General features: G+C 39.6%; 1 protein-coding gene across 44 annotated transcripts in view; it reads right to left on the bottom strand.

Annotated features, from left to right (window-relative positions):
• The window catches only part of LOC105463581 (adhesion G protein-coupled receptor L3), an 856,114-nt gene extending 833,563 nt beyond the window's left edge, over positions 1–22,551 (bottom strand). For 25 of the 44 annotated variants that reach the window (XM_071093422.1, XM_071093421.1, XM_071093420.1 and 22 more), the window contains exon 1: positions 21,109–21,557. The gene's annotated coding sequence lies outside the window, so the exon portion shown is untranslated. Of the gene's footprint in view, positions 1–19,182; positions 20,262–20,533; positions 20,600–20,638; positions 21,074–21,108 lie in introns of those variants that run through there. The other 19 variants (XM_011710771.3, XM_011710772.2, XM_011710773.3 and 16 more) reach the window with 4 other exon arrangements.
• Positions 22,552–24,210: the final 1,659 nt, after the last annotated feature.

Raw genomic sequence — 24,210 nt, 5'->3', positions numbered from 1 at the left:
ACAACAGATTTAAAAGAAAGGTTAAGATAAGGTTTATGTTTGGGACCCCAAAAAAATCTTGACCAGATCACATGTTCTATTTGGACAATAAACTACCCAAGAGTATCTTAACAAGGTATCTCAATATGAGATTAACACAAACATGAATGAGCAAATAATCTAAATGAAAAGCAGAATCTAATTCAATGCTTCCAGAAGGATTTAAAAAAAACCAGAATTCATAAAAATAAAAATCTGAAAGGCTTCCCTGCAATTATGGTTATGATAGAGTTGGCACAGCATGGTTTTAACCACATAGAAGATTAATATTTATTTTCAACAAATGTAGCTAGAAAAATGTTATTATATCTCCTCCTTTTTTCACTGGGAGCATGCTGATTGAAATGGATTCATTTATCTATGCTGACAGCTAGACAAAACTATATTGCGAATATTTTTTATCTCTGATTAAATAAGAACTTCCCAACATCTGGTTTGCTACAACAATTACATAAAATTATCTAAAATAAGTTTTTTGAATATGTTTAAACATGTCACAAAGTGTTTAACAGCTCTTTTAATAAACTACTCAGAAAAAAAAATAAATAGTAAAGCAACTTATTGTAGAAGTATTAATTCTAATAAGAGACTCAAAAACATGGAAAAATTACCAATTCACTTTCATAGCAGTTAGGATTACAAATAAAATATGATACTTGGTTACCCAGAACAAGAACTTAAGGGTTTTTATGTCCTTTCAAAAAAAATCTTTTCAGCTATCAAGAGAGGCTTAAAATTGTATCTCTCTCTTTTGAATACTGTAATTAGAGAGCAGACAATGTCTTATATTGAAATAGCAGTTCTTGAAGAGGACACAAATATTGACATCATATTACAAGCCTACCTTTGAAGGGCAAGTTCTCACAGGCCAAATATAAAGACACACTGAGTCCTAGTTCATACACCTCTACAGGTGCTTTCAGAAAACCTGGCTTCAAAATGTTCTGGAAAATTATACTATTTTATTATGTATGTCAGTTGTATGTTTTTTCTCATAATATCTAATACATTTGCTAAATATTATTTAATTATAATCCCTAATTAATACATGTTTATGAAACTATTGCATTCAATAAGAAAGAAGTTAACTCAGGATAAAGGTCTCTGAGCTCATATTCCGGCCTCTGTCACAGTAACTCTTTGCAATAGTGAGACTGTTTTCTTAAATTGTCACTTTCAAAATAAGCAATTTACTTCAAGTTCTAAAAGTAAATGTTCATTGGGGAAAAAGAAAGACTATGTCTGTCCTAAAATACTAAGTATGCAAGCTGTATTTTACAGTCCATATATTATGTATATGTGCCTACAGAATGCGGTATTAGAAATAAGTAATAAAGTCATTTCTGGCGTGCTTATCTGATGCTGCTATAAGTTTCAGGCTTCCATTTGTATCTCACAAATTGCCAGATAATCATTCCTTTCAGAATAAGTCAGAGATAAAAAAAGACAGTTTGATATACATGAAGCAGCATGCCAGAATGATTCCAAATGGAAGTCCCTGAAGATTGAAAGCAGCAGATATAAAATGCAATGTCAATCTTGCAAAAAGAGCAGGAGCAAAGGGGAAAAAAAGGAAATGGCTTGAACCACTGTGTTCCACTCCCTTTTTCTACATGAAGCAAGGGTGGTGATAGCACTAATTTTTCCTAGCTGAATCTCACAATGACTAAACCTTCTGCCCGTGCATTAGATTACATGACTGAATTTAATTCTCACGATCCTTCTATGGAACAGATATAATATCAGTCCCATGATGTAGAGCGTAAACTGATACTTAGGAAGTGACCCAAAGTCACATAGCTGCTATACGGCAGTCCCGTGGTTTAGGCTCAGAGTCTTCTGATTCTAAAGCTCATGTTCTAAATCACTAAGTATCATGACACAAACAAGTTATTAGAGCTTGTTGTTCTATTACCTTTTAAAATCATACAAGACACATTTCACGTATGCTTCATCTAATATACAAAGCCCTTATCTTTGAAAAAATCAAATCTCATTTTCATAACCAAATACTTTAGCTTATGAAAAGACTAAAAGAAGTTCCAGCCATTGATGACTTTGTATTTTCTTTTCTTTCTTTTTTTTTTTTTTTTTTTTTTTTTTTCGAGATGGAGTCTCTCTCTGTCGCCTGTCGCCCAGGCTGGAGTGCAGTGGCACAATCTCAGCTCACTGCAACCTCCGCCTCCCAGGTTCAAGCGATTCTCCTGCCTCAGCCTCCCAAGTGACTGTGGTTACAGGCGCCCGCCACCAAGTCTGCCTAATTTTTGCATTTTTAGTAGAGGTGGGGTTTCACCATGTTGTCCAGGCTTGTCTCAAACTCCTGACCTCAAGTGATCCTCCTGCCTTGGCCTCCGAAAGTGTTGAGATTACAGGCGTGAGCCACTGCACCTGGCAGATGACTTTATACATTTTCATAGAGGTTTAAAACAGGAAGAGAAATAATCGAAAGTCATGGCAGAATGTCAGAAATGCCATAAGAGAGAGATGACAAAGAGCAATGATGAGTTAGAGGACAGAACACAAGGGGAAAATAAAATATTTACATTATTAATGAAAAGCATAAAAGCTGAAGTGTTTCATAAGTTCTTAAATAATATAGTCAACTATTTTGTATCTGTCATTCAGAATATTAAACCACTATTAGAAGAAAAATGTACTACTCTCTTTTCAGGTATCATCGAAACAGGAATTCCCTGACTTCAATGATGGGTGTTTATAAATAAATCACTGTAAACAAAATGAAAGATCTTCGTGGTTTCAACTGTCTTAATTAAATTAAATGCAGTTTCAACATCTGGCTTTATGGTTTTTAAATAGCATTTAAAATACAAACATATTAAAAATTCTAGTTTCGGCCGGGCGCGGTGGCTCAAGCCTGTAATCCCAGCACTTTGGGAGGCCGAGACGGGTGGATCACAAGGTCAGGAGATCGAGACCATCCTGGCTAACACGGTGAAACCCCGTCTCTACTAAAAAAAAATACAAAAAAACTAGCCGGGCGAGGTGGCGGCGCCTGTAGTCCCAGCTACTCCGGAGGCTGAGGCAGGAGAATGGTGTAAACCCGGGAGGCGGAGCTTGCAGTGAGCTGAGATCCGGCCACTGCACTCCAGCCTGGGCGACAGAGTGAGACTCCGTCTCCAAAAAAAAAAAAAAAAAAATTCTAGTTACATTACAGGTCTCCAGAGAATGCCTTTTAACTTTCAGGTGAAAGATAAATCCAGATTAAACAACTGGATACAGAATGATAACTGCAACCATATCTTATATAGGTAGATCAGTGAAAAATTGTAAAGTTTAGATGAGGTCATTTAACCAATGATCACCATCTCATTTAGGTCCTCCATATCTTTATAATCTAATTAGAGTACAGCATAGTACAGTCAAAATGGGTATTATTCAATGCAGACCACTTCTTTACACATGAATCAACTGAGGCCAGAAAGAAGCAGGATCTATCCTTTGCTGCTTAGCTCAGAAGCAGTAGGGCAGTGGCTTAGACGCTCATGTAGCTGGTCTCTCCACAGCCCCTCTTGATGCCTCCTCCAATTATGTCTACACAGAGCAGCCAACATAATCTTTTTAAAATGAAAATCTGATCTTGTTATTACCTTGCTTAAAACCTTTAATGGCTTCCCATTGCTCCTAAGATAAAATCCCAAAATACTTAACCTTAGAAAACACTACAAATTCTGGCTACTACTTACTAGCCAGATCTCACATCACTTCTCTCAATCCTTATGTTTCAGGTTCTCTAACCTCTGAGTTCCTCACAAGAACTGAGCCCCTTTCTTTAAGCCTTGAAACAGGAGGTTCCCTTCTTCAGGAAGGCACTACTTGACGAGTTCATAAAATGCAGTATTTTTCCTGTTTAATCTTTATCACAATTGTGTTTAACTGTGTCATATGAGAAGCACTCAAGCTGGGCACACCAGTGGCTTATGCCTATAATCCCAGCACATTGGGAGGCCAAGGTGGGTGGGTAACTTGAGCTCAGGAGTTTGAGACCAGTCCAAATAACAAAGCAAGATCTCATCTCTACTTAAAAAAAAAAAAAAATTAGCTGGGCATGGTGGTGCACACCTGTAGTCCCAGCTACTCGTGAGGGTGAGGTGGGAGGATCCATTCTGTTTAGGAGGTCGAGGCTGCAGTGAGCCATGATCGTGCCACTGCACTCCAGCCTGGGTGACAGAGCAAGACCCTGTCTCAAAAAAAAAAAAAAAAGAAGAAGCACTTAATAATATTTCTTGATAAATGAATGAAAAAGATTAATGATTCTAAATATAGTATCTTCTATTATAGGACTCTTCCTCTTTTAAAAATTTGATTTCACTAAGTTAATTTTCCTAAACCACACTTACTTAACATTTTGCCCAAAGACTCCTAAACAAAAATCATTTTTTAAAACATACTTCACTATTAATTAGTATTAAATAATTTGTTCCAAATAATAAATAATCTTTATCATTACATACTGTAGAAAGTCCCCCCAAATTTAAATAACCTTAATCCTAGCAGTGAAAAGAAGACAAAGTCTACTGTCTTTACTAAACAATAATACCACATTTTCCTTAACAATTGTTTTTCAGATTGATATTTTACTGCTATTCTTTGACAAATAGAGTCATAACCATAGCCTTTTCTTTAGCACTGGTATTCCTAAAGCTGGCTCCTCTATTTCTACAGAGTTTCTCAGGGACAAAAGATACCAGGTACTTAGTAAGTCAATAGGGATGGGAAGAAATAAGGATAAGGATGAGTAGGAACCAACCTTCTGGAGTAAAACTCTCCTCGTTACAATACGAACAGGTACATATCTCCAAAACTAAACTCTGAAATCTTCATTTCAATATTTGTATAGATCTTACATATTCCTGCTCATCTCAGATCTTCAGTGCCTGACCACTGTTTATGGTCAATAGAGAGTTTATTTTCTGGCATCCTGAAATTTAATAGTAAAGCTAGACAAGTGGTATTGAAACATTCTCAATGTTAACTCACTTTCTCTGTAAAGGAAAAATTTCAGATTTGTTGTCTCCATTGCCACATGAAGGCATCAATGTTCAGTTTTCCTCCCTGTACTCAGCTCTATTAACCTCCCCCACCAGAACATGCTTGGGTCTGTGATGAGCTCTTCTGATGACAGAAAGTGAAGAGAGCACATTCTCTAGGGCTGCCTAGTCAACCTTCCTATCTCAGTTCACATGTCACTGGCTCTGAGAAGTCTTTTCAGATCCCACTCACCACCCAGCTCAGACAAGGTCTGATTCTGCTGCTAAACTCTCATAGCATCCTGGACTTTTCCTCTGTAGCACTTACCACAATTTTAACTATGACTAATTAATGAGGGATACATTGCTTAATTCCTCTTTATTTCCATGATTTTGCATGTGCCATAAAGTCAGAGGCTCTTTCTGCCATGTTATGCTCCATATCCCCAGCACCCTGCAGACATCTGGTGCTAACAAATAAATAGTGAATTATAAAATTAATGATTTAATGAAACTAGTATTTTGGGAACTGTAGAAAAATAGAACAATTTAGAGGCCCACTTAGGAAAAGGTAGCAGCTTCAACAACAAATTAATGAAAAAATTAACACAAATAATAAAATGTATTGGGTGCTTATACAAATCTAGACAGTGTGCAATATGTTGTATGTGCACTACCTCAGTTAATCCTCACAGTAACTCTGAAAGGTAGGTATTGTTTTTCTCCTTTTTCCACACATGAAGAAATTAGGCATAGAGAAGTGAAGTAACTTTTCCAATGTGACATAGAGGAAAGATTTGAAATCATGCTTGCCCTTTTTCTACTTTTCCTCTTTGATTTTCATTCATGTGTATACATTTTTATTACTGTAATTGATACTTTTCTATTTATGTGTTTATTAAGCCCAGCCAGTAAAGATCATTTCATTAATGTAGAACTAAACACAATTTAATGTTTGAACCTTATAAGAAATTGTAATAATTTTACATAAACATATTCAGCCATAAGAAAGAAAAAGGAGTAAAAGGAGGACATTGAGAATTCTACACTCAAGGTATACACTTTTGCTTTATAAATGAAGAAAAGTTGAAATTGCCTTGATACAACGTAACACTACTATGGGCCCAAAGCTCTGAATCTAACAAGTATTGAATATAAACAGAAGAAAAAGAAAGTTGATATAACACACTACACCAATCCTCAAATCATTTATTAGGAACAAAACGTATTACTATCCTTAATAATAGAGAAATATCATAAAAATATATCAGACTCCTTAATGGTTTTAAATCATGCAAAGCATCTTCATTATGTCACTTTCCCTTTAAGCCATCACAAAAAGATGGTTTAATCTATTTCATCTTTTTAAAATATGCTATTACCACATGCAATACTGAGCCTTAGCTCTTAACAAAGGAAGAAATGTGAATTCTTACATCAACTACCTATTAAGGTTTTTTTTTGAAAAGTATACCTTGCAAGCAGAAGTATTCTAATAAGCTTTACCATTTTATTTTATCCCATGGATATTTTAGGGTAAAAGGACCACCCACCACCCTATCTTGGACTTACAGATGAAACAGACCTACGGAAGTTACGTGACTAATTCGATACAAGATAGAGAGTGATAACATCATTCCTGAAATCAGAAATGAGAACTCTCAAGTGCAAGACTAAGAAATTCCAGGCCGGGCGCGGTGGTTCACGCCTATAATCCCAACACTTTGGGAGCCCAAGGTGGGCAGATCACGAGGTGAGGAGACCGAGACCATCCCGGCTAACACGGTGAAACCCTGTCTCTATTAAAAATACAAAAAAATTAGCTGGGCATAGTGGTGGGCGCCTGTAGTCCCAGCTACTCAGGAGGCTGAGGCAGGAGAATGGCGTGAACCCGGGAGGCGGAGCTTGTAGTGAGCCGAGATCGAGCCGCTGCACTCCAGCCTGGGCACCAGAGACTCCGTCTCAAAAAAAAAAAAAAAAAAAAAAAAAAAAGAAATTCCATAATAGAAGGCAGCACGTGCTACAAAACTGCCATGTCACTTTGGGCAAGTCACTTCAACTCTTGACAATATATTTTTAAGGAAACTAAAACACAGAGAGTCTGGCTTTCAAGATTCCTTCTGTGCCTTTCTTTATTGCACGCGCATGTACAGAGCAATTTTCAATGGCACTTAAATTTATCTTGCAACAGTAACTTCAAAAACTGCTTTCATGTTCAGTTGTTTCTTCTAGGTCCATAAAGCACATTCATGCAGTTATACAATCATTTATTTATCAAGCATTAAACTCTGTCCCATAAATATGTTCTGGTGCAGATTTAAACAAAATATCGATAGTGAAAGTAGAATATGTTTCTACTCTGACTGCTAGAAATGTATCGTAAATATGTCTGTACAATTGGAAGCAGAAGTCACAAAAATACTGTTTAAAGTCTCTCAGAACAAAGAATGAACTACAATGAAATCAAATTCAGTAGGTACCAGCATTACTGGAAAATTGATTTCAAATTGCATTATCCACCTGCTGTTTTACTTTTTAATTTTACCTAAACACTACTGGACATTTCACATTATGTATCTATTTTTATCGATTTTTTTTTTTTTAATAGTCGAGGTCTCACTCTGTAGCCCAGGCTGGAGTGCTGTGGCGCGATGATGACTCATTGCAGCCTGGAACTCCCCCACTCAAGCGATCCTCCAGCCTCAGTCTCCTGAGGAGCTGGGACTACGGACATGCACCACCATGCCTGCCTAATTTTCTAATAATTTTTATAGAGACAGGGTATAACAATGTTGCCCAGGTTAGTCTCAAACTTCTAGGTTCAAGCGATTGTCCTGTCTCAGCCTCCCAAAGTCCTGGGATTATAGGCATGAGTCATAGCATCCAGCCTGTACCTAACTCTTATTCCTACAGACAGATCTCCAATTGAGGTTACACCTAGCAAAACCTGTGTTCCCGTTTACTTATTATAAGCCAAAATGTTCTGTTTAATTACTTTTCTGACCCGTCTACTTTTATAGACAAACTTCATTTATTTTAAATGCATTGACTGATAATTTGCTCCTACTTTTCATACTTAAATTTTAGAACAATAATCCAAACCACATTTGCTTTTGTTCCATAAGAAGTATGGGAAAATAAAAGTTTTTTTAAGTTGATACTTTAGATAAACTTAAGAGATATGAGGTCCACTCAAGATCAGTGAAAGAAACTAAGAACGTTTATGGAAATATTAGACACACGGTGGACTCAGTTCTTCATGGAGCAAATTCGTTGTATGGTTTTGTTTTAGTAATATGTTAAATTCAAAGACATAAGGCACAATTTTACTTAAATATTAATAATCAGTAAATTTCCATTTATTATTATTATATTGACCTCTGCTTTTATATATTGGCGTACATGTAAAGCTGAGCATTAGTAATTCTTAAGAATTACCAAAAACTTAGTAAAAGTTACTAACTTTACTAACTATACATAACCAAGAATTAGTAGCCATGAACTATATACACTACTGAGAGTTAACAATCCTTTTTTTTTTTTTTTTTTTTGAGACGGAGTCTCGCTCTGTCGCCCAGGCTGGAGTGCAGTGGCCGGATCTCAGCTCACTGCAAGCTCCGCCTCCCGGGTTTACACCATTCTCCGGCCTCAGCCTCCAGAGTAGCTGGGACTACAGGCGCCACCACCTCACCCGGCTAGTTTTTTGTATTTTTTTTTAGTAGAGACGGGGTTTCACCGGGTTAGCCAGGATGGTCTCGATCTCCTGACTTCGTGATCCGCCCGTCTCGGCCTCCCAAAGTGCTGGGATTACAGGCTTGAGCCACCGCGCCCGGCCGAGTTAACAATTCTTAAGAGTTTCCAAAACCTTCAGAGGACCAGTTATACAGACGGCAATGATGCATCTGGATCCGTAACCAAGTAGAAAAAGTCAAAGGATTATTTACTCCTTGATCTGGTAATTGTACTTCAAGGAATCTGTACTACAGAAAAAACTAGAGAACAGGCCAAGCTTTCAGCACTTGGGTAATCATGGTGACATCACTTATTCTAGCAACAAATGACAACCCACATGAATAAGTAAATGTTTGAATAAATCATAGTATATCTACATTATGAAATATTTTACAATACTTAAAATAATGCTTTCAAAAAAATAATGGCATTGAGAAATTGGAGATAATTCTACAAACTAAATATGGTTTAATCTCATTTCAATTAAAACAAACACAAACACAAAATACAGATGCAGATAATCAAAGCAAAAATTACGTATGATGTAATCTCTGCGAACATGGTGGTATGCCACTCTATTATGTTATATTGTGTGATTTCAGTTTTAACTTTATGTATCTCTGTATTTCAAAAGTGTTCAACATGAGCATGTACTATAATCAGAAAAAAATTTAAATATGATCTTCTATACTAGGAAGAAAGAATGGGAATCAAAATTCAGCCATTACCAGCACCCAAGTAGAATCGAAAAAGCACGCACAAATGATGTATGTTGAGGAAAAATTCATTCCAGAGTAACCTCTACTAAGCTAAAAGAGAGTAGCCGGGAAGGAATTAACATACAAGGACTGCTAAAACAAAACATATAGGCTAACACAGTGTCCTCTGACATTGATACTATGAGTCCCTCATACAGACTGTTCATTCATTTGTAATAAAGTAGGTTAATTTCTCATATATAAATCTAATGCTTTCTTTCATACCCCATTACTTCTCTTGTTGTTGTTGCTCTAGCTCAACATCCCCTAAATTCAAGGAAGAAAACATATATACACACACCACTGTTATCTCACTATCATCTATTATTTAAGAAAGGTCTCATTGAATAAATGTCTACTCAGAGGCTCTAAGCAAATTTCATTTCTGAACACTACTGTCTGCAGCCCAGCAGGCTATTTCACCAAGATAAAATCACACATTTAATCAAACACACCAGAAAAAGAAATACTCGCAAAGTTTGCTTAATAACGTCAAATCACAAAAAAAAAAAAAAAAAATGTTGACAGCATACTAATTTTTAGTGCTCCTTCTTCTTTGAGGATTTGCAATAGTAAGGAAGGTCATTGTACATAAGATTTCTGCTAATTAGGCCTTCTACTAACCTTTAAAAATTCTTCCAAATTATCTTCATATGTTACTACTTATATTGATTTGGTACTTTTAAATGAAAATGAAAACTCAACATAACTTTCTTTTCTGAATACAGGAAAAGTAACATAATAAATTTAGGAGTATTCCAAAGAATACATACAATAGCTTTAAGCCACCTCAGGTGGTTAAGTGTCAGCATTAATATTCAGTCTCTGGTTTTGGTAATAATGGGCCCATATTAGATGTCTATCATTTGAAAAACACTACTGGATACACTGAAGTATATTTTGTTTGGATGCTTTAGGCAACTATAAAGTTATCCATGCTCAATTATCTGAAATATCTTACTTGATATAACTTTGAATACTCTGCCTCTAAACAGAAGGTTTACTTGAATAAACATAAATTCTCATCAGAAGCATGACATAATGAGTACACAGCAAGTGTAAAATAATTAGACGTCTCAAACAGATGGATGGATACATATCTACAAACTCACTTTTTCTGGTTTTACTTCTATTTGCATTTATTTTATGCTGTATTTGTTCCTATGCCATAAGTTTTTGTTTCTTCAGTTTCTTCTGATATAACTTTTTCTTCTGTGCAGTCTCCACTTGTGGTTTTGGAACAATTTGTTCCTTTTCAGTAATGTGGCCAGCGAAGCTCATACATGGGTTAATTCAACCATGAGCACTATCAGGTGTCACATCTTGGGGATTTTGTTCATCTGAATCTACTCAATGCCTAGATAGTCTCTATTCAAACCTTGAAGATCAGCATTATTCTCTGCATTTTTAAGCATGTACAGGAAAAAATCCAGCTCTCTTTGTGCCAACAAACCTGTGTCCAGCTCTCCCATATGGCACTGAACAGAGCCATTGTACAGTGGCTCTACCACTGTAGGATGGAAATGGCACACTGCTTCTGCAAAGGCACTTCTTTCAGATATTTGGTGGCTTTTCATATATACAGAGCCTAGATATCTTGAGCAGTTTAATAGATAACTTGGGTGCTCTTGAAATGAACCTGAAGATTTGAACCTCCCGATTTGCATAATTTTGTTGGGTTTTGTTGGTCAAGTGAGTAAGGAACCATTTTCTAAGATCACTCTGGCCTCTTATAGGAAGAGGGTAAACCCATTTTCAATGATTTTCCTAACCAATTCTTCCAACACCTGATTTGTCCCAGTTATTAAAGAATCACTATTCAGATACTATCAGCACCTCTTTCTTTTTGTGTGAGCAACATCCCTCTCTTAAATGAGCCTTTCTTCTTCAAGCTAGCTATCCATTCATCCACAGAGGAACTGCAATATTCTTACTGCCTCCACCAAGCTGATGACAGTCGATCAGTATAAGACTGAGTACTTAATTCAGACTGTGGTGAAAGGGAATGAATCCAGTAGTCAGAGAAAAAGAAAACTGGTCGGCTGGGTAGGCCTGGAACTGGTAGGCATGGAATTGAAGAAGAAGCCTAGAGGTATCCAATTTTTTCTGATACCTACGTAAAACTTCACTGTTTCCCAAGAATCTTTAGGTGAGAAACACAATAACTTCCCAATAAATTAATCAGTTCAGCAGAAAGTTAGCTGGAGGTGTCTTTGCAATTAAAATAGAAATAGTGAAAACACCCATTCTATTAAATATTTTAAGTTAAATTTAAGTACATATTACTTAGATACTATCATAAAGTTGCACCATTTTAGAATGACTGTAATATTTAACCATCACACATAAAAATTAAGAATCATAGTGAAAACTAATTGAAATTGCCTAAACCTCAAAAGATGATTGTATGTAATTTTTTAAATGGCTGCCTAAGCTCTTCCTCCAAAGCCAACTACAGTTAATAATATAATTAAAACTCATTAGACAACATCAACCAAACATTTAAAGCCAATATAAAGAAAGGCTATAGATACACACATGCCTTGTGTTAACAGAAAATGATTTCTCAATAGTTCTTTGTCCACGCCTTGAAGTCATGATCAGTATTCTGAGTCAAGGTTCAAACAACAACCATAAGCCATTGACAAACCAAGAACACTGAAAATTTGAAAAAACAAAAGGTGTTAATGAAAACCAGTTGAACCCTTCCATTCTTGCCAGAAATAAAATCTCATACAAAAAGATGACCATCAGTCAGGACCATTTCCTTTTATCCAAAAGTCTTTGGAAGAGTTTGAGAAAAAGGAAACGGGGAAGGGGGGAACCAAACCAAATCAAAACAAAACAGGAGACTGTTGAAAACCCTCTTACAGGGTCAGCGTCAATGGAATGCATTTTAGTATTCAGGTTACCCACCCAAGCAGAACATCAAAAACTGGGCTTGAGTCTCTCCTCTATTCTCACAGGCTCAGGCTACTGTGGAGCCACTGGGGCTGTCCTGAATAGTAACACGCTCTGCCTCTGCGGGATGCGTAAACACCAACACAAGCTGATCAAACAGGAGGGGGTGTTGTTTCTACTCGGCTTTCAGTTCCTTGAGTCATACTTTAAAACACCTAATTCTGGTGCAATTTAGCAAGCCAGTCATCCAGTCCAATGTGCAGTTTACTTTTTCATTCATTTTTACCACCTACCATATCATATCCTTTCCTTTTCAGTATACATGCTGGATAATTATAGAAAAAGTCACACATTTTAATAACTTCTGTTATTGGCACTGTCACTGAAATACAGATGTCAATTCTAAAATTTGGACCTATTTACAAGCCCTTCAAAAGTTTTAGTCTTTAAAGCAATTTTGGGATTTGAATTTTATAGGTTTATCTCATTTATGGCATTCTTAGGAGACTTAAAATCTGGGATTATAAATATTTTAAAAGTATGAGAATCCTGATATATTCGACGTTCATGATGACTTGATATGGTTACAGCATTACAGAAAATTCTGATGCAGTTAAAGCTTAAAGAATGATTGACATGTGAAAAGATAACAGGGTATTTAATTTAAAACATCTTAAATTGTTACTTTCATTTTATACCCAATTTAAAGTCAATCTTCGGACATACTATTTGGTAGATGTCAAAAATATTTTTCTGCTAGGATTGTAATTTTTGATGGGGAATTCGGAGCAGAGCATAACATTTTAAGATGAGGAGGAGCTCAGAAATAAGTACTTAAAAGGTTAAAAAGGGACAGAGGGAAACAACATAGTAAAAATAAATACAAGAGTCGAACCTTTCTCAACTACTTAAGAAAATGCTATTGATTTTCCCAGCTCATCAAGAACTCTTCAGTTAAGAAAATGATATTTCATTTAGCTAAGTTTTCTTAATAATGGTACTCAAGGACATTTCTAATAATACTATGACTAATAACAAAAGGTACTATGCATGAAATATTCACTCCACTAGGTACTTTTATATTTACTTCCTATTACTCCACTCAAACCAGCAATGTAGACTTTATTATCTCTATTTTACAGGTAGTAATAACAGAGGTAGAAACTTGCACATTTAGGGTTGTATTCAAGTGACTCTCAGTCCAAACACCATTTCTGAGAATCTCATAATTAAAAACACTGCCCAGCTATTCCTATCTATGGAGGATAATTTAGTTTCTACAACACTAAATCAGAATCGACCAAAGTTCTGGAAGGAAAGTGCTATAGTACTAATTTCATAGTGATAGGCTGGGTCAGAAATTATAACAAGCCATAGAATATACCCCAAAAATGTATATAACTTATAAGCACATCTGTAACTTAGAGTTTTCAAATAGTTGCCAAAGTCTCATTCAAAAATATTACACAGTTCTCCAGTTAAACTTTAGCATCTAGTAAAGCTAATCTGAATGCATAGCTTCTTTCACTAGTTAGACATATCACTACTCACAAACAGACTGAACTACAGTATATAATTGCCCCAAGGATCCTTTGCACTGAAAATGGCTTGTTGTGGTGCTTAGATAGTGATTAACAGATTAAGAGTATAGTGAGTCATCTTGATATCACTTTAGAAAAGTGATTTCCTCTCTAATAATTCCCAAGATACATAAATATTCAATTAGGGTCTTTGAAATCTAGTTTTAATTGGGCATTCACATTCACTATCAAACTTCAAACTTAGCTCAAGCTAACAAAGGTGTTTTATTAATTCCTCCTCTAAAAAATGCTAATAACCCTTCATGAGTTTTATAGTGTGAGAGTAAAATAAAGTCAAGATTATCTTTTATATGAAATTTTAAAATTTACCAACATTTTAAGACATACTGTAAAATGGTGTGAAATATAATTATGTATCTGAATCACATGGGGAATTGATTAAAGTTTCCTAGGACTCTCATGAGACCCAATAATAATGATGATGATAGTAATAATAATAGCAGAAAATAATTATGTTATTATTATGCACAAGGAACTGTTTTAAGGACTCTGCATAGATTTACCAATTAAATCTTCATAATCATCTGTGAATTTGGTAAAATTGTTAAATCCATTAAAAATGTCAGGAAATTAAAGCGTAGAGCGATCAGGTATCTTAACCCAAATCCAATAGTTTATTAAACCTAGGCAAACACTCCAGAGTCCCTTTCTGTTCATCTCGACGCCACTCTGCCTTTCTAGGTATCAAAATATCTTGATCTAGGCCCTAGATCAAGGCCCTAGATCAAGATATTTTCCCCTTGACTCCTTTGTAGCCTTCTCAAGAGCAGTCAGCAGATCAGGCTGCATATCTGCTGTGTTAAAGTTTCCATTTCCATAAATGGGGACAAAAGTCTAAAAACAAGTTTCCTACACTGGATTATTTGGAAATAAAATAATGAAAATGCCAAATAATTAATAACTATATCCAACCTACCTATCTTTTTACAGGTTGGACATCTAATCATTTTCTCATCCTACATGGCTCTTTATGTGGCTGGATGGGTGGCATTTTAGAGTACAAGGAGGCAGATCTCAGAAAAGTCTACTTGAGCCGTTCTCAGACTTTCTGGTCCAGGACCGTTTTACACTCTTAAAAATTAATGACCTACATTAGAGAAATGCAAATCAAAACCACAATGAGACACCATCTCATGACAGAATTGCGATCAGTAAAATGTCAGAAAACAATAGGTGCTGGAGAGGATATGGAGAAATAGGAATGCTTTTACACTATTGGTAGGAGTGTAAATTAGTTCAACCATTGTGGAAGACAGAGTTGCAATTCCTCAAGGATCTAGAACCAGCAATACCATTTGATCCAGCAATCCCATTACTGGGTATATGCCAAAGGATTATAAATTATTCTACTATAAAGACACATGCACACGTATGTTTATTACAGCACTGTTCACAATAGCAAATACTTGGAACCAACCCAAATGCCCATCAATGATACACTGGATAAAGAAAATGTGGAACATATATACCATGGAATACTATGCAACCTTAAAAAGGGATGAGTTCATGTCCTTTGCAGGGACATGGATGAAGCTGGAAACCATCATTCTCAGCAAACTAATACAGGAACAGAAAACCAAACACTCCATGTTCTCACTCATAAGTGGGAATTAAACAATGAGAACACATGGATACAGGGAGGGGAACATCACACACCGGGGCCTGTTGGGGGGTGGAGGCTAGGGGAAGGATAGTATTAGGAGAAATACTTAATGTAGATGATGGGTTGATGGGTGCAGCAAACCACCATGGCACGTGTGTACCCATGTAACAAACCTGCACATCTGTGCATGTATCCCAGAACTTAAAAGTATAATAATAAAAAAAAATGACCTAAAGTGATTTCTTTTTTTGTTGTTTGTTTTCTGTTGTTTTTGAGACACAGTCTTGCTCTGTGGCCCAGGCTGGATTGCAGTGACGCGATCTTGGCTCACTGCAACCTCTACCTCCTGGGTTCCAGCGATTCTCCTGCTTCAAGCCTCCTAAGTAGCTGGGACTATGGGCATGCACCACCATGCCCAGTTAATTTTTGTATTTTTAGTAGAGACAAGGTTTCCTCATGCTGGCCAGGTTGGTCTCGAACTCCTTACCTAAAGTGATCTGCCCACTTCAGCCTCCCAAAGTGCAGGATTAGAGGTGTGAGCCACTGCACTCAGCCTCTAAAGTGACTTTTGATTATTACACCTGTAACTGTCACCATTCAAGTATTGATAAACTGGGAAAATTCTAAAACTTGCAAATACATAAGAACATATGACATATGCCATCAGAGCAATGATGTCATCACATATCATATACCTTCTGGAAAATGCCACTGAACACTTGTTAAAGAATACAAGTGAAAGGCAAATAATGTCTTAGCATTATCATAAAAATGTTTTCTTTTCACATTTCCTCTGAAGGGGTGTCAGAGATCCTCAGGGTTCCCCAGAGGACACTTTGAAAACACTGATAAAAGAGCATTGTTTGCTTTACAAAGAAACTGACATGGAAGTTTTAGCAGAAAGAAACATTCAGTTGGGTGATTTATTCTTCCATCCCAAAGATAGTTTTCAAAATAAGTAGGATTATCGTCACAATACTCTATTTAAATTCTTGAATAATATGGACCAATTTTTCACTTCTTTTAATACCTATTTGTTATCACTTTTATGAAGATACTTGTTAAAATTGAAACTAAGTTCCTGTTTTAGGTGTCAATAAGACATAAGGAAGACATGATTTATCAAGGTCTATAGAACCTATTATGAGCAAATACAGAAACTCTCCCCTTTTATTCACCCCCAAAAATAAATAAAGAAGTTCAATTAATTTCAAGTGGGACAGCTACTTTTCTCTTTTTATATTTTGTGCTTATGAATCGATAAGCATATTTCACAATTCTAAGAAAAAAGTTACACCTGGTTTCTTATGCAGCAGTAGAGTTAATTTTATTGGGCCATGCTGACACTCAGATCAGAGTAATGACATTAAAGATTTGGGGAAAAACCTGCATACCTTAGATGCATAAATGTTATTTACAGGCATGCTCACACTACATTCTTGCAATGTATTACAACGAATGAAAAATCTGGATTTTTCTCTTCATTGATCAACAACTCTCTAACCCTCTTCCTACCCCTACTCGACAAAACACAGAAAGATAACCAAGGAAAAATGTCAGGAGGACCTTACTAATACTTGCAAGTTTTACTTTTTATTTAATTATAAAAATGGTTATTCCATAAAGAAATGCATTTGCATGAAATAAGAAGACATAATAATAATCTAAGGGCAAATATATCCTTGTGGACAAACAAATAATAAATTACAATACAGCCATATTCTTTACGGTTCCTCCCAAAGTGAGCAAATGCATATTTTGAATATAATGCAAATCTAGCAAAGAGAAGGCAAAATAGCCATTTGCAAAACTTAAGGACAGATCATCCTTTTAAAATTCCAACTGCTCTAGCCATTCACACCATGCTAAATTAAGGCTGCACAGCATTTCTTAAAATCACTGTTTGATCCTAAATATGAAAATCGCAATCAGTTTTCCTTGCTGATTTCTGGGCCAAAACTCCCCACTTCTAACAGTAACTGTCACTTCTACTTGGCAGTCCTTTTTAAAGAGAGTTTCAACCAACACTTAAAGTGGTCCAAATCAAATCTGAAAAACAATTCAGTTTTGCATCATATTATTTGACTAACTTCAATCCTCATGATTTTATAGTCTTTTTAATCTACTATTTTTGATTTCCTTGACTATAGCACACAAAGGAATCAATGGTAAATCAAATCCATAAAAAAATCTGCCTTTCCTAATTAGTAGAAACAATGCCAGCCTGTGTAGCTGCAGCCAGTAAGTGCCATACTTGCTATTATTCCCTGTGGAAAAGAGTGTTTAAATCTGCAAAATGTAAGAAGATCATGATTAAGAAAATCATTTCTGAAAGACTTTCCATTCATATTTTTGAGGAGCACTCTCAGTCTGAAGGATAATCACACCAAGAAACCTAAAATGAGACATCAAAAGCATTTACCCATCAGGCAAATCACATGCTGGCTTATCACTCTTCAGGCCGGGGATGCCTGATGCAGCCTAACATCTCTATCTAAAAAAACATTAATAGTTCATAGAAAACTTTGTGTTAATCATTCCTCCTACCCCGATTTTGTAGAAATAGTCTAGTCAACCATATACACAAATGGATCAGGTTACTGAATACTTAGTGATAAGGAAGAGCTATGGAATGGCATTCAAATACTCTGACACATTCACCTTCAGCTAAAGACAGCACAATACACTGACAGACACAGTTCTAATGACATCAGGACCTGTGGAATGTATGACTGCTAGGGAACACATGCTGCTAGGAAACAAAGAACAGATCTGATCAAATCTTGTAATGTAAGGACTGGGAATCATTGTGATTAGATCTTCTAAAATGGGAGGACAAGTATTCTTTAATCCTCAGAAATATTTGCAAGTATAAAGACTTTAATACGTATCATCTAGAAATGAAACAAATACATGAAGCTAGATTCTCATGAATTAAATCAAAATTTTCTAAGTTTTCTGTTAGGTGATGGCCATTAGCAATATCTCTCATGAAAATATAACTTAAAGTCAACCATCAGTGATTCAGTGTCTTTTGCAATCTATGCTTTTTCAAGAGGTCAAGGTCTTCAAAAAATAATGAAGACATCCAGAAATTATTGTACCTAAAAACAAAGTACCCTGTTACATTAAGAGCCCTATACTTTTTAAAACAAAATAGAACACAAGTATTTGCAACAAACACCAAAGCAGTCAGAGCTAATCTAGACCTAAGGAATTTAATACATTTTAATTATTGAAAGTAAAAAGTAAAAAGCAGTTTCACTTGCAAAAGTAACAGTTTGTAAACTGTGTTTATCTTTGTGCATTCTTTACCCTTGCTTTGGTTACAAAAAAAAAAAAAAAAAAAAAAAAAGATTGGGTGAAACAAAGCTGAGAGATAATTCAACAACAAATATCCTCTTAACTCCTATACAAATTATCTGGTATCCTATTTTGGTGATTATAAAAGAGCTGAGAATTCTATCCTATTTGTAATCCACATACAGATAAATTGGGCGCCAGAAATCCAGATCATTTAGGACCATTACAGATGGGAAAATATACAAAAGAAATCTTACCAAACTCTGTTTATTCTCGTAGGGAAATATAGGAGAGTCTCCAAATGAAAAAAAAAAAAATGCTAAAGAAGTATTTCTTTGCAGATTCTACGATGACATTCTTTAACTAGTGATGATAGCCCATATGACACTAAAATTAGCAGACCGCCTATTTACTTCAGAGCAAAACACAGAAGGCAATTTTTCCTTCCTGCCAGAGTCTATGTGTCTCCTCATTTCCCCAGCAGCTGGCTGGAAGGATGTAAAATCAGAGGTGCAAGAAGTCTTATACTTCCTAATGAGTAATACAGCCAGGAAAGTAAACACAACAGAGGACAGCAGGTTCGACTCTAAAGGAGACTGTGGCAGGAGTGCTTACACCGTTGTTTACAATGTGCTCTAACTACCGCAGGCAGGGATCACACGCAGACACAGGGAGGAGACACCCTGGAGGTGGCTCGCAAGGCTCGAGTTCGCCCAACTGCTATGATATCTCTGGCCATAAATAAAAGCAGCGCATGTTTCTATCAGAGCGAGGAAAGTGGCCAGAGAATTCCAGGGACCAGGAGTTATGCTGGCTGGACTCGATTACTTCAATCTGCTGGAGAGATGACTACCCTATGAGGTTCTCATCAGGGCCAATCTGGGGTGCATGGAGCGCTGCACCAGCGACTCTCACGCGCCGCACGCATCTCGCCGAGCTGCGCCTCTCCAGGGGAAGGGGACATGGCAAGGCTTCCTCGCCACCCTGCGGGGGCCCCCGTGGCCTCCTCAAACCAGATTTTCCAGTTAAGCGGATCCCAGGCGATTTCAATAAGCAAGCTCAGCTCCAGTAGCATCAGCTCCAGCATCCCCGCAAATATCTATCTGCCGTCCCTGGGGAGCAAAAATGCGCACACACTCAAACGCCGACTCCGCCGCCAAGTAACCCTGGTAGAGGAGGTCGCCCCCACCCCTAAACCACACACACACACACACACACACACACACACACACCCCTACAGTGCTGGGGGCCTGGCACCCTAAGCTTCTGAGCTCAGACGCTCCGCTGCAGCCTGGAGCCTTCCCTTCTCCCGAGAGAAGCGCCGAGGTGCCTTTTCTCCTACCTGTAACCCGCCAACCGCGACCACCAATGCTCTGCCCACCCCGCCCTGGCGCCGCGGCCGCCCGGATTCGTGCAACACCGCCGCCCCCCGCCCAGTGCCCACTACCAGCATAGCGCAGCCCGGGCCACCCACGAAAGTGGAAGCTTTCTCCAGTCAAAACCGCCTAACAAAGCCTGGGCACGCAGGTCTAAACCAAACTGCCGTGAAGGGGACACAACAGGCAGGGCGCGGGGAGGCAGCGCGACTCCACGACTCAGGGGCGCGACCTGGGCAAAAGGGGCCACCACGGATGTTCCAGGCAAGTGTCGAGGGAGAATAGTGTCGGGCTCGGCACCCTGCATTTTCCATCTTCCCAGAGCCCAGCTTCTCACCCAGACCCTGTCCGTCCTCCAGCCTGCTCCCGCCTCCAGCCGCACCAGTTCCAGCCAGGCGGAGAAAAGGCGCCCTCCTGTCCGCTTTCTGCTCCCACCAGGGGATGGCACTGGGGTGAGAGGGAAGGGAAAATTCACGGGGTGGGAACTGTTCCTATTCCCCAGCGTGTGCAGCTGCGAATGCGCCCAGTCTCTTATCCCCTTCACTCCCCTCGGCCGCCAAATCGCCGAATGGCTGGAAAAAACTCGAACCCGCGCCAGACCCGAGCGCCCACCAGCCAGGAGGTTCCTTTCCCGCCCCGCATCACGACCGGATGAGTGTGTGTGTGTGTGTGTGTGAGGGCGAGTGTGTGAGTGTAAGGGCGAGTGTGCATGCACCCCGCACCCCCTCTGTTGCCCGCCCGGTAGACGCCGAAGCCTGCGCCCGGCCAGAGCGACCCCTATTATGAAGAGTGAGAAGAATAAATTACCTTTCGTAACCGCCGGTCCCTGAGATCGTCCCATCAGTTGCTCAACAACCTGAAGGCGGGTGCAGTTTCCACAATCCAGCCATTGAGCTCGGGGCAAAAGACCGGCCGGCCCCTGTGCAGACACCCCCAACCACACGCGGCAAAGAACGAGAATCGAAGCGCAGAGAAAGCAGCAGGAGGGTGGAGACCCCAGTCAAGGAAACAACAACAAAAAGTCTCTCTTCCCTTTCTTCTGCTACACAGCCACGGAGAAAGAGGAAGGAAAAAGAGAGCCAAATGCTCGCCTTCCTTTACGTTCCTCGCTTCACACACCCCAAGGGGGCAAAAGCGGAGCGAAGAGAAAAGAGGGTTCAAATGTCTCTGCCAGTCCACAGTTGCACAACTTCGGAGTCAGGCTCTGTCTCCAGCAGCAGCCGAGGGACCCAGCGGCAGCTATTAACATGCGGCAGTCATAGCTGGGGTTGCTTCTCCTCTTGCTGCTGCTGCTGCTGCCGCCGCCGCTTAAGAAAAGACGCTGCCGAAGAGACCAAAAATCTTCCACCATCCCCCCAGCCGATCTTTATATCCAGTTCTCCCACCCCACCCCCCTTCTCTTTCTTTTTCTTCTTCCACGTCCTCCCCTTTCCGCCTCGGAGCGGGAGCGATGGAATAGGTAGGGGGAGCCGCGAGGGCCAGGGGTGGCTTCTCCGCCAAACCGTCCTCCTCCTCGTCCTCCCGAGGTTCTCTCCCAGCCGAGGGTCCCCTCTCACGCCCGCAACCTCCGCGGACAGCCTGAGCGAGAACCACACAAACTCCTTCCCCGGTGCACGGAGGGGGCGCGCGGGCAGAGCGGGCGCCCGGCCGCCGAGGGCTGCGTCCCGGGGGCCGGCGAGCCCCGAGCCCGTGGGGTGGCTGATTAGCTCGCCGGCCGGGCCGGGCAGCTGCGGGCATGTGGGAGCTTCATCGCGCAGCCCCGGGCTCCGCGCCGCCGCCGCTGTCTCTTTGGTTCTTTCTCTTCTTCGACTCCCCAAGAGCGAGCGAGGCACTGGCGCTCTCCAGACACGCACACTCACACACGCGCACACACGAGCGAGCTCCTGCCAAAGCAAACCGTGCAACCCGCGCGCGCGCACACCAGTAGGAAGAGGACCGAGGCAAAAAGAGAAGAAAGAAAGGGGAGGGGGCGAGTCACAGGCGGCGGCGGCGGCGGCGGCAGCAGCTGCCGGAGCGGAGGCAACGAGCAGTCCGAGAAAAACCAGCAGCGGCGGCGGCGGCGGCGGCGGCGGCGCCCACCCCGACCAGCTGCAGCATCTGCATCCCCGCTCCTGGGAACTGGAGCGAGCGGTGCCCGGCCAGCAGGCGAGGGGGGCGACGCGCCGAGAGTGGGGCAGAGCGCGGGCGCGCTGGGGCCGTGCAGCCTGCGCGCGGGGTAGTCGCAGCCGGGGCCCAAGCCGAGGCCAGAATGAGCCGCGGTCGGGCGGGCCAGCGGCGAGAGCTCGGAGAGCCGAGGAGGGGGCTAGCGCCAGGGAAAGGGGTGGCCGACAAAACCTGGATCTGGAGTGCTCGTGGGCTCCGCGGCGCGGGCTCCACCTAGCAGTTCGGCAAACGCTTGGAGGTGGGAACGGGAGGGCTGCTATAGAGGCTTCCCTTTCAGGGTTTGTCAGACAAAGGGTACCTCTCCAGTGGCTTCCAGGCTCGTCTCGGCTCGCGCTCTCTCTGTCTCTCTCTCTCTTTCTCTCTCTCTCTCTCATTCTTTCGCTCTCTCCCCTCCTCTTCCTCCTCCATCCCTCCCTCCCTCTCTCCCCCTCCCACTCTTCATCACCCCCCCCTTCCTCCTCCTTTCTCCTCTAGTCTTCCTCTCCAGTTCCACCCTAGGTGAGTAAACGACATCAGCTTGAAAGTCCTGCCAGTGTCTCATTTTTTTCAGGTGCGAATTATTCCGTATTTCCATTATGCAAGTACCGAGTCTGAAAATGTTTCCTGCCTTTGGTCCATTTTATGTTCCTTCAAACTTAACCTGCAAGTTCATTGCACAGTTTAAAGTATCCCTGTCTGGTGATCAATCGTGGAAATTCAATTATCTTATTTCACAACATCAATGGAAATTACCATAATGAATACAGAAAGGTGCCGATTCCAAAGCCATGCCTTCTGATAGAGGAAAAGTCTGGTCAAGTTAAATGAGTGACCTTGGTCAATTGCTGAACCTTTTGGTGCCTTCTTTGTAAAGGAGAGCGTTGAGTAGATAATTTGTAAGATCTTTTCCTGCTCTAAAATTTCGTGATTTCGAATAGCTAAGATGTTATTTTCTATACTAGTACACTCAAATCGCTAAGATTTATCATATTCATTCAACAAGCACAGTACATCCGTAGCTAAATTTCCCAAATTGTATTTGATTGTATACATTTAGAATGATCTAACAACTTGTAGGAGCTCTTTAAAAGGTAACATCAATCCTAGTATATCTGAAGAAACTGAAACCTCATTAGAATTAAAACCATACCCAACACAAAGTGACAGTTAAAATCTCATTCATTCTTTAAAGCTCAACTCCAATCCAGCATTCTCCAAGAAGCCTCTTCTCACCAAGTTCCCTCCCCAAAAATCACTCCTTTCATGATACCCTGAAACCCTTTGATGATATCTCTTCACTAACACCTATTTTATTCTGCCCTTTTCCTTGTTCCTTTTTAATCATTAATGGTTTGTCCATTTGCCTCTTCAGATTACAGTTTTTCTTGAATGCAAATTCCTAGTTTTAATTATCTGTATAAGGAAAGATTATATCTACAGTCCTTTGCGCATAGTTACTCCTTAAAAAAAAATCAGGGGTGGGAAGGGAGATTTAATGATATTGCTAAATTCTGACCAACTAGATGGTCACAAGCTGAAGTTAGGCTATTTGAATTTGCCTAATACAGGACCTCCATGAACTCCCCTGGGTACTTAAAGAAAATACAAATTGACATCTGGAGTCACTTGTTACTTAAATAGTTTTGGAAAGAGTAGACTCTAGCCAATTGTGACAAGAGGCTCTTATTTGTAAAGGAGGAAAAATGGAAGTTACTCAATTCATCTCCCAAATGCTTAATGGTTTATTAAGAAAAGTAATAAAAATAA

The sequence above is a fragment of the Macaca nemestrina genome, chromosome 3, assembly GCF_043159975.1.
Source record: "Macaca nemestrina isolate mMacNem1 chromosome 3, mMacNem.hap1, whole genome shotgun sequence".
In the NCBI taxonomy this organism is placed as follows: Eukaryota; Metazoa; Chordata; class Mammalia; order Primates; family Cercopithecidae; genus Macaca; species Macaca nemestrina.
Note: the sequence above shows the minus strand (reverse complement) of the source record. Positions and strands in the feature narration are given on the sequence as shown.